Here is a 15,304-nt window from a genome sequence, read left to right on the forward strand (position 1 = left end):
TAATAAATAATATTTTAGGTAAGCACACACCCTTACCTCGAAATAAGTCTCTGGGAAAAGACGGACAACTTTTGAGCAGAAGCTAAGGGCCAGGCACTGTGCTAGATACTTCTATTAAACTTGTCACAATTGAGCCTCACAGCAACTCTGAGAAGTAAATGGCAACATGATATAATAAATATAAAACGCAGGAATTTTTGAAGTCAAAACTGGGTTCAAATTCTGGCTTTTTCACCTACTTAGGCAAAACCCAGTGCCGTCGAGTCGATTCCGACTCGTAGGGACCCTATAGGACAAAGTAGAACCGCCCCATAGAGTTTCCAAGGAGCGCCTGGCGGATTTGAACCGCTGACCCTTTGGCTAGCAGCTGCAGCATTTAACCACTACGCCACCAGGGTTTCCTAACTTAGCCAAGTTCCTTAAATTCCTGAGCCTCAGTTTGTTCATTTTCTAAAATGGAGATAATTACCAACCTTGTAAAGTTGAAATGGGAAGGTAATGAGGTAATACTTCTGTAAAATCCTTTAACCAATGCTGATGCATTAAAAAAAAAGTTCTGTCCAGTCAGTTCTGACTCATGGTGACCCCATGTGTGTCAGGATAGAACTATGCTCCACAGGGTTTTCAGTGACTGATTTCTCAGAAGTAGATCTCCAGACCTTTCTTCTGTGATGCCCACTGGGTGAACCTCCGACCTTTCAGTTTGCAGCTGAGTGTGCTAACCATTTGACCACCCAGGGGCACATCCAAAAACCAAATCCATTGCCCTCAAGTTGATTCCAACTCACAGGGACTCTATAGGACAGAGTAGAACTGCCCCATAGGGTTTCCAAGCAGCCGCTGGTAGATTTGAACTGCCGACCTTTTGCTTAGCAGCCAAGCTCTTAGCCACTGTACCACGGGTTCATAGTAGGTCCCTTATATGTATGTGTACCCTTTCCTTCTAACCCTTAGTCTAGCATTCTTTCCACTAAGCCTCTTTTTGTGTTCAGCCAAAAACTCAGATCCTCCTTTGAAATGTGGCAGAGCCCTGTCTTCCTCCTCTTGAACTTGCACAATTGAATTTATTCTGAAACCTTAGCGTAGGACATTACATTTCTGTTAAATTGCATCTTTTTGGTGTCAGCTTGGCCTTTCTGCTGTTAAGGGAATTTTGAATCTTACATTGGTCTATTATCATATTAAACATCTTTCACAGCTTCATGTCATAGAAAAATATGATAAGCATGCCTCTTATGTCTTCTTTGATACCATTAATAAAAATATTAAATAGAGCAGAATCCAGGGGCAGAGCCCTGTGCATTCAATCAGTGGTCCCCCTGCAGGCTGTGACAGAGCCATCCATCAAGCCTCGTGGGTGTGGTGGTACAACTAGGTGTGAATTTGCTTCATTTTTCTCCCACAGAGCCCACCACCTTATAGATAATGAAAGACCTCGTCAAGTGCTTTATTGAAATCAAAGACAATATGTCTATGGCATTCTCCTGGTCTGTCAACTTCACACTAATAAGTCTGTCAAGAAAAGGAAATTAATATAGTTCAGCGAAAACTTCTTTTTAATGAGACCACTGAAGTTTGAAAAGAAGAATGTCTGTTGGCGCAGGAGTTGTTGCCAGGGAAAAGGCGCCTGGCTGGCTGCTGAGCTGTTTCTGGTTGTGATGTTACATCGATGAGCTGACCACATGCCCAGATTGGGTTCAGCCCTTCCAGTTCAGAAACTGGACTTAATCAAAACACTGAATGATAATGGTAATAATAATAATAAACCATGATGGAGCAGGAGAAAAGAGGAATGCAGGCCCCAAATTCTAGTAAAAAGACCAGACTTAATGGTCTGACTGAGACTGGAGGGAACTCAGAGGTCATGGTCCCCAGACTCTCTGTTAGCCCCAAACTAAAACCATTCCTGAAGCCAACTCTTCAGACAAAGATTAGACTGGACTATAAGACATGAAGTGATACTGATGAGGGGTGTGCTTCTTAGCTCAAGTAGACACATAAGACTATGTGGGCAATTCCTGTCTGGAGGCGAGATGAGAAGGCAGAGGGAGACAGGAACTGGATGAATGGACACAGGAAGTACAGGGTGAAGAGAAGGAGTATGCTGTCACATCGTGTGTATAAGATTTTGTATGAGAAACTGACTTGAATTGTAAACTTTCACTTAAAGCACAATTTAAAAAAATAAATAATAATAAACCAGTTGCAGCTGAGGTGATTCTGACTCATGGCAACCCTCTGTATGTCAGAGTAGAACTGTACTCCTTGAGGTTTTCAGTGGCTGATTTTTTGGCAGTAGATCGCCAGGCCTTTCTTCCAAGGTGCATCTGGGTGGACTTGAACCAGTAACCTTTCAGTTAGCAGCCAAGCAGATTAACCATTAGCACCACCCATGGAAAATAATAATAATGGTAGTTGCCATTTACTGAGACTCTTTTTTATGTAAGGCATTGTACTAAGTGCTTTTTATGTATCTCATTTCATCCTGACGAACCTAAGAGGTAAGTATTGTTTTTAACCCCATTTCTTTAGATGAGTTAGATAAGGCTGAGAGAGATTAAATAATTGACCCAAAGTCATATAGTAATTACCAGTGCCAAAGCTCTTGCCCAAACCCTCTGGTACCCGAGCCCTGCTCTTAATCGCTGTGGCCTCCTAAGCAGATTCTTGTGCCTCAATGTTGATTAAAAGAGAAAACCATACAAACAAGATTACCAGTCTGTTAGTGTATGGTTGGAATGACTCTCTGTGACCAAATGCTTGCCGCTATCCTGTACCATTAATACTTCCTTTCCTGGTATCTGGATACCCGGGAAACTGATTCAGTGATTGCTGCCTCCTGGTGCACATGGTACTGGTCGAAAGGGAATGTTGAGGGATGGTTCACTGGATCAGTATGAGGCCTGATGAAGTAGCCCGTATCCCATAGCAAAGAATACCTCTTAAGTGGTCAGAGATCTTACTCCAGATTCAAGCTCTCTCCCAATGACAGTGCCAAGGCTAGGCTTTCCCATTCTCTTCTATCCATTGTTGCATTGCTGGAATCGTCCCTCTACCCTTGTTTCCCCATGTCCACCCCACCCTTAAACAATACCTCTTTATTTTGCTGGGTTTTCATGTCACTGGTAAACTGTAGTCAAGTTGCCAGTCTGTTTCATTGGCTCTTTTGTACCTGAAAGTTACCTGTCTCTGTTCACTCTGTTGATGTGATTAATTGTTTAGAGGATGGCTCATCCTCTAGTTCTTGAGGGACATCTTTTTATTACCACCTCTTACTCCTCCTACAGAACCCATGCTGGCTCCTAGTGATCACCACACTCGTCATAATTCATCATCCATTTAGAAAGCATTAATATTTTTACCAAAGTGTCACGGTTGGAAGGAATAACACTCTCAAAAATATGCCCACATATGGGAATTCAGAGGTCCTAACTTATTGTACACATGTAACTTTGAGGCAAAAAATATCCTACCCATTCATTAGCCTGTTGTACTAGGCTTCTTGAGCACAGCTGCCATCTGGGTCATATTTTCCTTGAGATGTGTTGGACGCCCTACAGTTTATGTGTATTCTACCCTTTGGTCCAGCTGGTAAGTGATGCATTCTAGACAGAAGTCTCTCTGTGGAGAGCCTCAATTACAGTCTTCAGGAATGGCCTTACTTATACTGTACTTAGTGAAAACCCAATGCCTTTTCCCAGCATTATTATTTTTTAACAGCTTTATTGCAATATAATTACAGATCATAAAATTTATCCATTTTAAGTATACAGTTCAATGAGTCTTAGTAAACTTATGTAGTTGGCCAATGATCAAAGCAATCCAGTTTTAGGGCATTTCCATCAACCCAAAAAGTTTCATCATGTCCATTTGCATTCAGTCTCAACTCTCATTCTTAGCCCCAGGCAACCGCTGATCTCCTTTCTATCTCTATAATGTTATATTTTCTAGAAGTGTCATAAATAGAATCATAAAAAAAAAAAAAATCTTGTGCGTCTGGCTTCTTTCACTTAGTACAAAGTTTTTGAGATTCCCCATGCTGTAGTATGTATCTGTAGCCTGGTCCTTTTTATACTTAAGTAGTATTCCACTACATGAATATATCACATTTTATTTATGCATTCATTTGTTGAGCCATGATTCTCAGTGTTCATATGTGATCACCCCCATATTGGGATCTGCTTTGAGAAGCCAGTCAGTTAAAAGGGTGTTTCCCTGGGCGTGTGGCCTGCATCTAAATATAAGTGGATGTTCTGCCTTTTGCCTGCACTGGATCCCGCAGCTGCCTCCTGCTCATCTGACCTCCAGTTTTGGGGACTTGAGCTAACAGCTTACCTGCCAATCTTGGGATTCGTTGATCTTCATAACCTGTGAACAAGAGCCCTGCTTTCCAACCCACCAATCTTGGGTTCACCTGCCCCTGCAGCTACATGAATCAGGAGAAGCCTCTATCCTGATCCACAGACTTGGGACGTTCCAGCCTCTACAATTGCGTGAGCTGTTTCCTTGATATAAATTTACATACATATACACGTACTTTACTGGTTTTGCTTCTCTAGAGAACCCAGCCTAAGACAAATGGGAATTCCAGAGCACTTAATTATACTTATGAGGAACCTGTACATAGACCAAGAGGCAGTCATTCCAAAAGAAGAAAAGAATACTGAGTGGTTTAAAGTCAGGAAAGGTATACGTCAAGGCTGTATCCTCTCACCATACTTATTCAATCTGTATGCAGAGCAAATGATCTGAGAAGCTGGACTACATGAAGAACACGGCATCAAGAATGGAGGAAGACTCATTAACACCCTGCAATATGCAGATGGCACAACCCTGCTTGCAGAAAGTGAAGAGTACTTGAAGCACTTACTGATGAAGATCAAACACTATAGCCTTCAGTATGGATTGTACCTCAACATAAAGAAAACAAAAATCCTCACAACTAAACCAGTAAGCAACGTCATAATAAACAGAGAAAGGATTGAAGTCATCAAGGATTTCATTTGATATGGATCCATAATCAACTGCCATGGAAACAGCAGTCAAGAAGTCAAATGACATGTTGCATTGGGGAAATCTGCTACAAAAGACCTCTTTAAAGAGTTCAAGAGCAACGATGTCACTTTGAGGACTAAAGAGGGCCTGACCCAAGCCATGGTATTTTCAGATGCCTCATATGCATGGGAAAGCTGGACAATAAATAAGGAAGACCGAAGAAAAACTGATGCCCTTGAAATATGGTATTGGCGAAGAATATTGAATATATACCATGGACTTCAGAGAACAAACAAATCTGTCTTGGAGGAAGTACAGCCAGAATGCTTCTTAGAAGTAAGGATGGCAAGACTATGTCCCACATACTTTGGACATATTATGAGGAGGAATCAGTCCCTGGAGAAGGACATCATGCTTGGTAAAGTAGAAGGTCATTGAAAAAGAGGAAGACCATCAACGAGATGGATTGACACTGTGGCTGCAGTGGACTCAAGCATAACAATGATTGTGAGGATGACACAGCACTGGGCAGTGTTTCCTTCTGTTGTAGATAGGGTCGCTATGAATCGGAACAACAACAACATATGTGTATAGCACCTTTTGTTTATCCATTTGTCTGTCAGTGGACATTTGGGTAGTTTCCACCTTTTGGCTATTATGAATAATACTGCTATGAATAAGGGTGTATGATTACCTGTTTGAGTTCCTGTTTTCAAGTCTTTTGGGTATATACCATGGAATGTTGTTAAAACCTTAATTTTAGCTAGTATTTAGGTATATTTTTACCCCTTCCTACACTAAACTCTTTTATCAGAGCTGCTGACAAGAAACAGAACTGACTGGATTGAATTCATTGCCTCTCATTTCACTATTCTGCTCTCTGATAGAGGCTATTACATGCCTAAGGTAGCTAAACAGCAGGAAGGGAGGCAGCGCAGCAACAGAACAGAAAAGGAAACCATTTATAATCCACAAATTGAATAAGCAGGCCCTCATTTGCCTAGGGTTACCTTTTGAGATTCAGTTGTCTTAAAGCTTCTCTGTACAAATATATGCATATTCATGTATTTTGCGTATTTTGGTTTGTTTTTCTATTGAATGAAAATATGTTAATAATGAATTTTGTTAACTACAATCTCATTTACAAGACTTGAGAGCATTGGGCATACAACACAATAGATCATAAATTTTATGATCTTGACAATGGTAAGAAAATACGTTTAGAAAATGTCCTTAATAGCTGTAAATACCCTGCATGGCTAGCAAAATATAAGCAAAACAATGACCTCTATACTTCTTAAGTTGCAGAACATTTTTATGTATTAATACTACAGAGAGCTTTGCGTTTTCAAATGATAGTAGCACATCAACACGTCTCTAAGAGTAACTTCTAATGTGGGATGTGGCATGTATTTCCCATTTTCTTTTGCAACAATTTTTTCCTTCAGTACGCCTGATGATTGGGTTACTGAGAGATGCAAACCAGATTTGTCCTGTGAAAATTCAGCTTGCAGGAAGTTGTACTTAAAAGTAACTTACACAGTTACCCAAGAAAAGAAAAACTAAAGGAAAAAAAAAAAAAGTCATCATACTGCATCATGAAAAAAGTAAAAGTAATTTACAGAGAAATTAGGAATTGATTGATTGGTTGGTTTTGTTGTTGTTTTTAATCTTCTGGAGCAATGTTTATGAGAAAATATAATCAGAAAATTGGTGCCTTCATCAAGAGGTAATTCAGAGAGTTTTACAAATAAACCTAAGATTCTCATTGATTACAAAAGAAGGTTTTCTACCTCCAGAACCCTTAAATGCTCACAGGCAATTATACCATTAAGGTCTCTTTCCATGCAGCGATTATCTCATTTCCTCATAATTAGCATTTCCTGTTTATTGAGACAGACTGTATTCATAAAACACACTCTTCTTGCTCTCTCAGTCTCTTAACTCACTCTTGCTCACTGACCTTCACTCTCTCTGGAGCTGTGTTACTTGGAACCTCGTTTCCTGCCCGCAAGTTAACACAGTTGTATTTTGGTGCCATCTGTCATACAAACTGTCATTTGCTGATTATCTAGTAACCATTGCTTTGAAAACTAATAATAGAAGGAAAAGAGAATTGGGATGAGGTGGTAGAGGTAAAGGGAAGGAGTTCTAAATGGTGGGAGGTAAAGAAGTTTTAGAGTCCATGGATGGTGTAACTGTTAATGAAGGCACTTGGCTACTAACCAAAAGGTTAGTGGTTCAAGTCCATCCAGAGGCACCTTGGAAGAAAGGCCTGGTGATCTACTTCCAGAAAAATTAGCCATGGAAAACCCTATGGAATGCAGTTCTACTCTGACACACATGGGGTCACCCTGAGTTGGAATCAACTGACAACAGCTGGCTTAGTTTTTTGTTATTTTTCAAGGAAGTTTTACCTCACCTGGGCTAAGACGGTGTGAAGTAATTAAGCTGCTAAGGCTCAGAAGGGATAGAAAATGAGAGTTTTCTATTGAGAGTAGAAAGGGAAGGGAATAAGGTATGAGTGTTCTGTAGAACCTCTTTTCCTTTCCTCTTTGCCATTCAGAGCGATCTCCCCTGCGTCATTTGTGTGCACTGCAAAAAGGGATCAGATTTGAGATCTTAGGGATATGCCTTTGAGGTGCACCAACTATGTCCATTTGAGTGCTGGGTGCTCTGAGGGGCCCAAGGATGCATGACACTGTATCTGACCTCATAGAAACTAGTCTGGTTAAACAGATAAGACATTGTCTTAGTCATCTAGTGCTGCTATAACAGAAATACCACAAGTGGGTAGCTTTAACAAAGAGAAGTTTATTTCCTCAGAGTAAAGTAGGCTAAAAGTCCAAATTAAGGGCGTCAGCTTCAGGGGAAGGCATTGTCTCTCTGTCGGCCTTCTCATCAGTCTTCCCCCATACTAGGAGCTTCTCCACACAGGGACCCGGAGTCCAAAGGATACATTCTGCCTCCAGCACTGCTTTCTTGGTGGTATGAGTTAGATAGGAAGGATTTGTTGTTGTTGTTGTTAGGTGCCGTCAAGTCGGTTCCAACTCATAGTGACCCTGTGCACAACAGAGTGAAACACTGCCCAGTCCTGAGCCATCCTTACAATCATTGTTATGCTTGAGCTCATTGTTGCAGTCACTGTGTCAACCCACTTCGTTGAGGGTCTTCCTCTTTTCTGCTGACCCTGTACTCTGCCAAGCATGATGTCCTTCTCCAGGGACTGATCTCTCCTGACAACATGTCCAAAGTATGTAAGACGCAGTCTCGCCATCCTTGCCTCTAAGGAGCATTCTGGCTGTACTTCTTCCAAGACAGATTTGTTCGTTCTTTCGGGAGTCCATGGTATAGTCAATATTCTTCACCAACACCACAATTCAAAGGCCTCAGTTCTTCGGTCTTCCTTATTTATTGTCCAGCTTTCACATGCATATGATGCGATTGAAAATACCATGGCTTGGGTCAGGCACACCCTAGTCTTCAAGGTGACATCTTTGCTCTTCAACACTTTGAAGAGGTCCTTTGCAGCAGATTTACCCAATGCAATGCGTCTTTTGATTTCTTGACTGCTGCTTCCATGGCTGTTGATTGTGGATCCAAGTAAAATGAAATCCTTGACAACTTCAATCTTTTCTCCGTTTATCATGATGTTGCTCATTGGTCCAGTTGTGAGGATTTTTGTTTTCTTTATGTTGAGGTGTAATCCATACTGAAGGCTGTGGTCTTTGATCTTCATCAGTAAGTGCTTCAAGTCCTCTTCACTCACAGCAAGCAAGGTTGTGTCATCTGCATAATGCAGGTTGTTAATGAGCCTTCCTCCAATCCTGATGCCCCGTTCTTCATATAGTCCAGCTTCTCGTATTATTTGCTGAAGAAGGAAAGACTAGAGATAGGAAAATATATACATATTCATGTTTGTTTATATTTTTCCATCTCCTGGGTTGAAAGTCCTTAAGGGATTGAATATTTTTCTCCTTTGTGGCTCACAAATTGCCTAATACTGGTTGTATATGGAAGAAATCCAACAAATGTTTCTTGAATAAAATGATTAGATTATTTTCCCCTGTATACCATGGTTCAAAGATGTTAAAGACAACTTGGTTAGAAGAAGAGTCAGGACAGGATCCAAATCTCATGACTTTTCAGGTTCAGAAAGGTCTTTCCCTCCATCATTCTATGCCAGGCATGCATGATTACAGTCCAAGAGATGAGAGAGAAAATGCCACAGTCAAAAATTGGATGCGAGTTCAAACGAGGATTCCTGGGAATGTGGGAGGTAGGCACCTTTGCCTTGATTCCCAGGTGGAGAAGTTTTCAGAAATTATTGCCAGGCAGGGGGAGAACTCTTCTACATTTAATTGCGATTTTAGTTCTGCAGATGAGAACAAAGCAGATAAACCTACACCTCAGCTTCCTTTCTAAGCCTTGAAGAACCCCCAGAATTTCTCAGAACACTTTCAGTTTTGTTAGAAGAGGCCACTCTGAAGCCACATGAACTCTTTAGACTTGTGTAGAAGCTGCTGTTTTTTGTTGTTAAATACCTAGGAAAAGACAAACAGAATAACCACCCCCCCCAGAATGGGAGGGGTTCTAATGCAGGATGAAGCTGTTTCTTCTTCTTGAATAAGAATCCAGAAATTAAAAGGATGCGCCTAGTTCTAGGGTGGTGGTAACTGGGATTGCCCCTGTATCCAGCTTTGCTGCGTGTGTAATCGCTGAAGAATTCCAGCTACACGTGTTATTTCATGTCCGTCAGCTAAATCTGAATTTCAGAATATAACTGAGGAGCATTATGTGGATTTGGGAATTTCGCTGGAGGATTTGGTCCAGCCGGCAGTGAATGGACTGAGATTTCATGCGGAACGTGGAAGACAGACTGCCGAACGTGGAAGACAGACTGCCGCTACATGACTTTTCTTTGTGACTCATGTGCATTCTTGCAATTTTCTTTGGTGTCTTTCATATTGTGTCTATACAAACATGTCGATGAAAATGGAAATTGTCGGATGGTAGGTTTTTTTATGTACATGTGGAATGTTTGATATCCAAAAAGAAGCATAAACTGAATTTCCAGCAATAGGGTTAATGGAAGTGGTTAAAGAATTCTGACATGCTTCTCTGAAGCAGCATCATGGGGTCACTTATAAGGTAACTGAGAATTCTTTATGTCAGAAACTTTTTTTGCTTTAATACTAAGTGGAAAAAAATCCAAGGTAAAATTGTGCTTACGGTATGGCCATCATAAAACATAATTATGTGGTTAGCCTATGGATAACTTATTCTCTTAAATACATTTTTCCTGTATTTTATAAAGTATCTACAATGAGTAAGTAGTATTATCATAATCAAAGCATTGTTTAATTTTTAAAAAGCAGATAAATAAGAAACATGTTTAATTTACATTACATTATTAAACATGTTTAATTTATAGCACATAAATTTAAAAAGAAAAGAAGGAAATCTAACCACATGGACTTCCAGCTTCGCCGTGTCATTTATTCTGATGTACGCTAATGGGCCAGCTAACGTCATGATATTGTCTAGCAGAATTCCCACAGCTACACCTAGAAGCATAAATGACAATGGCATAATATTATAGCATTGTCACTCAGCATATTTTTTCTTCTATCGCTGGAATTTGAAGTGGAGTTTCCAGAGTTGTCCTGTTTTATTGATGTTGGAGAAAATTACCAGAGGCATCCAACTACTCTGATGAATGGATACCAAGCTATAGCAATCCGGTGTTTTTTCAACCATATTGCTTGCCTTTGACCCACATTTCTTTTATGAAAGTTACAATAAAAACCATTTAAGAAAATATGCAACAACTTTTATTTCTTATCTATTGGAACCACGTTCATATGCTTATGTGTGTAATAATCCGTTTTCATCTAGTTAATGGTTTGAGAATGTAGTTATTTGTGTCTGAGCTATCCAATATTATGAGTTTCGTTAGTCCCATTTCCCCTTCAAGTCCCCCAAATAATTCATTGGCAGAAACAGTCTTGTTGTTTTTTTTTTTTTTAATTTGAATTGGATCGTCTCAATGACTTAGAATAACTAAATCCACCAAATTACCATTATCTTATATTTTAACCTGCCCCTATTAGGTTTCTTATACTTAGGGTTAATTTTGACTCAAGTTGTAATGAAAACCCTGCAGAGTTTTTCTCTACCACAGTAACCATTGCTTTGGTTTTTTGAAAACTTAAGGTTTGTTGACTGGTTCCATCAGTCATAGCACATTGGGTGGTAGAATTCTTCTATTTCAAGGGCTCTATCTGCTTCCAAAGATGATCAGATTAAGTTGTTCTCTCTCAAGGCAAACCCAACTGCCTTTGGACTTGACTTTTCCATAATGGCTGTCTTTCTTTGGAATATTCTCTCCCTTATTGTCTTGCCAATTTGGTTTTTTTTATTGTCATCTTGGGTGCTTTTAAGCTGAATTTAGCTAGACATTTAAGCTAAATGTCACCCTCTCCCCCACTCCACTATTAGCCAACTCGGATTGAGTCTTGGGTTGATCTCCATATGCACTTCATAGGGCATTCTCTGTGGTATCTGCCCGTCTACTTGTGGACTGTAGCTTTAACACTACCATGAGCCTTGCCCTAAACCCAGGCTGTATTTTAAGGTTTTCAGATGGTCAAGACCCAATATAATATTTTAAACATAATTCAAAATAAGAAGCACTATCTTAAGAAGCATCACAATGATCTAATAAATAGTGTGGCTAGGGCTGAAAGCATAGAGGTTACAAACGAGAAGAATATGGTGAGCAGTAAAGAACAGGTTAAGTGTCAGATGCTAATCTGAGCTGTGACACCTGTTAGCAATGTGACCTTAGGGAAATTACTCAGTGTTTCTGAGTCTCAGGCTTTGCGTCTCTACAATGCAGTTTCTTGCACAACAAGAACACAAACTAGAGCATAGCAGATGACCAGTAAATGGTGGTTGTTATTGTCAATATGCTCTGTGATATAGGATCACCTCTAATAAATAAGGAGGTTTACCTAATTGTTCTAGACATGAATCATCACTCTGTGTTAATCCCTAATCCCCATCTCTCTCTCTTCTCTCTTTTGGGCAGTTCTATGTAGGAGGCAAGGAGCCTTAGTGGTGCAATGGTTGAAAACCTTGGCTGCTAACCGAAAGATTGGTGGTTCAAACCCGCCGGTTGCTCCATGGGAGAAAGATGTTGCAGTCTGCTCCCATAAAGATTACAGCTTAGGAAACCCTATGGGGCAGTTCTGCCATGTACTACAGTGTTGCTGTGATTCAGAATCCTCTCAACAACAACGGGTTTGGTTTTTTGGTATGGAGGAGACAGGAACAGAGCGCCAGTGTAGAGAAGTGCCTCAGTGTACCTCTTATTGGAAATTAAATAGTATGAATGGGAGAATAGCATACATTCCTTTAAATTTGATCTAGCAGTAAACTAACTGATAGAAACTTGACCTGTTCCTACCAGGATATGTCACTTCCATGTGAACTTTTCCAAGGTTAGCCAAGTCTTTTCATGTAAAACACCAGCATATTTGTTTGACATGATTAACTTTATGAAAATGAGCCAAGCCCTCATGCTTCTGGATCAGGATGCCAGTGTGTCCTCAGATTCCATTAGGTGGAAAAAGCACACCTCACAGGTTTAACTCTTGCACCTTGCAATTTAACTCTTCATCTTCCTGACAACATTGGAGATTGGCATTAAGTTCTTCACTTTATAGTTGAGGAAACTGAGATCAGAGGAGTTTGGTAACTTGCCCAAAATTGAGTTGTGGGAGAGTAAACCCAGCAGTGAAGCTATGCCAGCTAAATTTTACCCCAGTCATTTGTTATTTACTGTCATTATTTGTCAAATAATTTTGAATATCTTTATTACTATTAAAAAAAATTCTTAGCAGGACTCAGGAGCCCAAGGTAGAACCATCAGCAGCAGGTCCAATAACCTACTGGGGGAAAGGCTGTGGAGTTTTTATATTCATGTCCAATTATGTTCTATTCTATTTCTATCTAATATAAACCTTTGCCAAAGTAATTGAGAATAAGAATAAAGGGGAATAAGAAAATGTAGTATATTTAGACTTACAGAAGGCATTTGAAAAGGTTAATGTATTTTTCTGAGTTGGGGGAATTCTTTGATCTTCATGCTTTAAAAACAAAAAGAAACACAATGCAATGTAAGGGCATTTCTCTGAATCTTATAAACAATGTTGCCTGCAAGCAAACAGCACTGGGACCACACTTAATTAGCATGTTTATAAATCATCTGAAAGAAGCGGTACATAGTGTAACTTCCAGATTTGCAAAAACTGCTAAGCTCTTCCAGGTAGTGAAATGCCAAGCTGGCTGATAGAAATGCAGACAGATAACACAGGGCTACATGAGTGGGCAGAAGGATGGCAGCTGGGCTTCAGCATGGACAACTGTAGGATAAGGGATGCAGGGAGAAATCATTCAAACCACGCTTCCAAGATCAAAGGGCTTTGAACTTTGAGCCTTAACAGAATTAATAGACTTTGCAGCTAGTGTATACTATGTCCATAGCTTTTCCTACTGCAACTAAAACGCCGGCCAGAAATCAGGTGTGCTTAGGAAAGGCATTCAAAAGAGGGCATTAAAAAGCAGAGAACAGTATTCTATTCAAATGTAATGCCACAGTTCACTTATACCTGGAATATTGTGAATAATTTGTTCAACAAATCCTAAGCAATTGTAATAGGGTAGGACAAGTTACAGAGAAAGTCAGCTAACATGATCTATGAAACAAAATGGAAAGATTAGGGTCCATCAGTCTGGGAAGATGAGGGTTTATATAATCATGGGAATATGGTCCACGTGGACATTCACCTTGGTTATTATTTGTCACCCCCATCATCATCAATAGACATGGATCAGGTGCCCATCAAACACTGTAGCAGAGGGTGGACATAAAAGGAATAGGACATAGTGCTAGATTAAAATCCAACTCAATTGAGGCAGAAAGGCCAAAAAGTTAACTGACAAATGTTGTGTGCCATGGAGTCAATTCCAACTCATTGCGACAATATATGACAGAATAGAACTGCCCCATAGGGTTTCCCAGGCTCTAATCTTTATGGGAGCAGATCTCCAGGTCTTTTCTCCCATGGAACTGCTGGTGGGTTTGAACTGCCAACCTTTTTTGCATCACCAGTGCTCCTTAATAGGCTAGTAAAAATTTAAGGTAGTGTGTAATGAGTGCTAAAAAAAGAAATGCCTGCCCCTCCCCCTTAAAACTTGAAAAGAGAAATGTAATAATTCATACAATGGATAGTATATTGGGGGACTAGTTACTCACTAAAGTTGTGATATCCTGGAAATATACATGGGTGAAAAAGGAGTAAATATATTTTTTTGTCAGTGGATTTATAATGTGCTAATACTCAAACTTTGCAGTTTATACCTTGGAGCAAAACAAGGTTTGAAATCAGGCAAACCTGATTCAAATCCCAGAACCACCACTAACTAGCTTTTGAGTGGGCTACCCAACTACTCTGAACCTCAGTTTCCTCATCTGTAAGACAAGAATATCCTTTTCCAGATAGGGATATTGAGGTGATTCAAAGAGTTGGCATTTGTAAAGCACAGGGAACGGGTTCAGGAATCAAGGCACTCTGTAATTGTTAGTTCCCTTTGTCATCACTTCTACAACGTACCCTTTGCAGCACTAAAACCAAAAGAAACCAAACCCATTGCCGTGGAGTTGATTCTGACTCATGGCAACCTTATAGGACAGAGTAGAACTGCCCCATAGGGTTTCTAACAAGCAGCTGGTGGATTCAAACTCCCGACTTTTTGGTTAGCTGCCAAGCTCTCAACCACTGCACCACCAGGACTACTTTGCAACACTGGGAGACCCAAAATATGATCCTGGTAGACTCTGAGTCGGCCCCAAGGAGACAGTGCTTGTGTTCTAACCGTAATTATGCTTTCTAACTTTCATCTATATTAACATTCATTCTTCCGTGTTCATTGAGCTTCTACTATTTCAAGCATTGCTTTAGGCATTTGGGATACAAGTAATGATAAAGATATACCAGGGCACTGTTCTCAGAAAGCTTACAGGATGAAGGAGGGACCCAAACAATACACTTGTGAATGAAGTTATTTCAGAGAATGATAAAAAGAGGGTCATAGGGTAGAGCATGATGGGGGCTGAGGGCACGGCTCTTAGTGCAGAGGCTGAAGAAGGCCTTTCTGAGGAGACAACATTTGAGCAGTGTTCAGAGTGATGAGAAGCTGCCACCATTTGAAGACCTGAGGGAGAACATTCCAGATGGATGAA

General features: G+C 40.2%; 1 protein-coding gene across 14 annotated transcripts in view; it reads left to right on the forward strand.

The window, feature by feature from the left end:
• The window catches only part of ANKS1B (ankyrin repeat and sterile alpha motif domain containing 1B), a 1,402,370-nt gene that overhangs the window by 1,291,786 nt on the left and 95,280 nt on the right, over window positions 1-15,304 (forward strand). The window lies entirely within an intron of this gene.

The sequence above is a fragment of the Loxodonta africana genome, chromosome 4 (genome assembly GCF_030014295.1).
Source record: "Loxodonta africana isolate mLoxAfr1 chromosome 4, mLoxAfr1.hap2, whole genome shotgun sequence".
NCBI lineage: Eukaryota > Metazoa > Chordata > Mammalia > Proboscidea > Elephantidae > Loxodonta > Loxodonta africana.